Source organism: Mastomys coucha, unplaced genomic scaffold (assembly GCF_008632895.1).
Source record: "Mastomys coucha isolate ucsf_1 unplaced genomic scaffold, UCSF_Mcou_1 pScaffold14, whole genome shotgun sequence".
In the NCBI taxonomy this organism is placed as follows: Eukaryota; Metazoa; Chordata; class Mammalia; order Rodentia; family Muridae; genus Mastomys; species Mastomys coucha.
Genome location: NW_022196896.1, coordinates 13,484,539 through 13,487,404, shown reverse-complemented (window position 1 = coordinate 13,487,404; position 2,866 = coordinate 13,484,539). Strand labels below are relative to the sequence as shown.

The 2,866-nt window shown below is 42.1% G+C and overlaps 1 pseudogene; it reads left to right on the top strand.

Annotated features, from left to right (window-relative positions):
- Positions 1-261: 261 nt before the first annotated feature.
- On the top strand, positions 262-1,699 carry LOC116088016 (annotated as a pseudogene).
- The last annotated feature ends 1,167 nt before the right edge of the window (positions 1,700-2,866 follow it).

Below are 2,866 nucleotides of genomic sequence, written 5' to 3'. Positions count from 1 at the left end.
GAATTTCTGAGTTTGAGGTCAACCTGGTCTACAGAGTGAGTTCCAGGACAGCCAGGGCTACACAGAAAAACCCTGTCTTGAAAAACTAAAAAAAAAAAAAAAAAAGTCTCTCTAAAAGAACCTTCCCACAGTTGTGTTTGCATCTCTCTGCTGCAGCCTCCGGGACTACATTCTATCCTTTCAGTTTGAGATGGGCCCAGAAGAAAAAACCTTAATTATCTTTTCTTGCTCAAAAGAAAATTATTACAGTAAACCATAGCCATGAGGGAAATCGTGCACATCCAGGCCGGACAGTGTGGCAACCAGATCCGTGCTAAGTTCTGGAAGATGCTAAGAAATGAACACAGCATCAAGCCCACCAGTACCCACCATGAGGACAGTGACCCACAACTGGACCAAATCTCTGTGTACTACTATGAAGCCACAGGTGGCAAGGATGTCCCTCGAGCTATCTCTGTTCGCTCGGGTCTTTTTAGTCAAATCTTCAGACCAGACAACTTTGGTTTTGATCAGTCTGGACCAGGCAACTGGGCTAAGGGCCGCTACACAGAGGGAGCTGAGCTGGTTGAGTCTGTCTTGGATGTTTTGTGGAAGGAAGCGGAGGGCAGTAACTGCCTGCAAGGCTTTCAGCTGACCCATTCACTGGGTGGAGGCACGACCTCTGGCATGGGCACCAGCATGGGCATCCTGCTCATCAGCAAGATCCGAGAACACTATCCTGACTGCATCATGAATGCCTTCAGCGTGGAGCCCTCATCCAAAAGTGTCTGACACCATGGTTGAGCCCTACAACGCCATCCCATCTGTCCATTGCTTAGTGGAGAACACAGGTGGACCTACTGCATTAACAACGAGGCCCTCTATGAGATCTGCTTGATACCCTCAAGCTCACCACACCAACCTATGGAGACCTGAACCAATTCGTCTCAGCCACCATGAGTGGTGTCACCACCTGCCTCTGTTTCCCAGGCCCGCTTAATGCAGACCTTCGAAAGCTGGCTGTCAACATGGTGCTGTTCCCACATCTCCACTTTTTTTTTAATTAATTTATTTATTTACTTATTTATTTTTAATTGATTTTATCTCATTATGATGAGAAAAGATACATAATTTCAGTTTATCTGTTATCAGTGTTAACATTTAAAAACATTTTAAGTAAATAGAATTACATCACATTCTTCTTTCCCTTTTGTACCCCAACTCCTCCCAGACCCCCCTTCAATACCTGTAATACCATTTTGTTTTATTTTGTCATATTCTTTAAAATGTATAAAATATTATAACAATAAAAATGAGTAGTATAAAAGTTGTTTGATATAAAACAATCAATTAAACAATCTTGTGTAGATGAGCAGATGCTCAATGTGAAGAATAAGAATAGCAGCTACTTCGTGGAATGAATCCCCAACAATGTCAAGACAGCTGTCTGTGACATCCCACCACGTGGCCTCAAGGTGGCAGTCACCTTCATTGGAAACAGCGTGGCCATCCAGGACCTCAAGTGCAGCTTGGAGCAGTTTACCGCGATGTTCCGCTGGAAGGCTTTCCTCCGCTGGTACAGAGGTGAGGACATGGACAAGATGGAGTTCATCGAAGCCGAGAGCGCAACATGAATGACCTCGTCTCTGAGTATCAGCAATACCAGGATGCCATCACAGAATAGGAAGAGGATTTCGGAGAGGAGGCAGAAGAGGCCTAATGCAGAGAGCCTTGTACCACCTTGGGTTAACTGCCCTTGGTCCTTCCTCCCAGTTCTTTCTGTCCTGTTTTTGTTTCATTTTGTTTTATCATTGGGGTGAGGGGGGGGGGTAAACAGTGCCTGGCACATGGTAGGCACTCAATAAATATTTGTTAGGAAAAAAATCTCAAAAATAGCAAGTGTGATGGGAAAGTCAAGTGGAGGCAAACAATTTGATCCAATGGTGTGCTTAAGGTAGAAAGTTTATAAATTCCTTGTTTTCTTATTCCCACTCACATAGAAGTTTCAAGAAAGGACTTCTTGTCTCGTTTCTCTGTTTCCACAAAGGAGTCTAATATGGTGCCAGGCCTTCTGAACAGGTGTTGCCTGAACTCTACCTAAAACTTTTATCAGACCAGAAAAGTAAACCGTAGATATGAAGAAATGGAGCAAGAGTTAAGTTTTGGTTGTCCTTATAGGGTACTTGTAAATGAGTGACATTCTAATAGCTTCTCCTTACTATCAAACACAAAATAGCAAATAAAACTTACTGTCAGGTGGACTTGATCTTGAAATGAGCAAGGAAGCAAGACAGCAATCTCAAAATAAGCAAAAGACAGAAGCAACTGACATCTTACAATCTCCCTACACACACACACACACACACACAGAGAGAGAGAGAGAGAGAGAGAGAGAGAGAGAGAGAGAGAGAGAGAGAGAGAGAGAGAGAGAGAGAGAGAGAGAGAGAGAGACTGAGACTGATATGCTGATATGCACCTGTGGTAACTACACTCTTCCTCATTCAGAAGGTTAACAACCAATAAACTTGAACCAGAGAGTTTGAAGGTAGGTGTTGGATAGAAAGTGGAACTTGAATGCTGCTTTTTTCTTTTTCTTAATTTCCCTTTTTTGAGATACTCTCATGTGCCTTAGACTAGTTTGCAAGTATGGACTCAAAGTTGGCCTTGGACTTTTAAACCTTTGCCTCCACCTCACAACTATGAAGTGCTTTTAAATTTAAAATTCAAAGAGTGTTTGTTTGTTTTTAGCCAGTGCAGATTTTAAAATTCTCTCACCTGAACCAAAATGCTCTATGGAGCAATGCAAATATATCAAACTAAAATCAGAAGTAAATATAATTTTTAAAAACAACTTTAATGTGAAAAGTTATTTTATGCATTTCAGTGC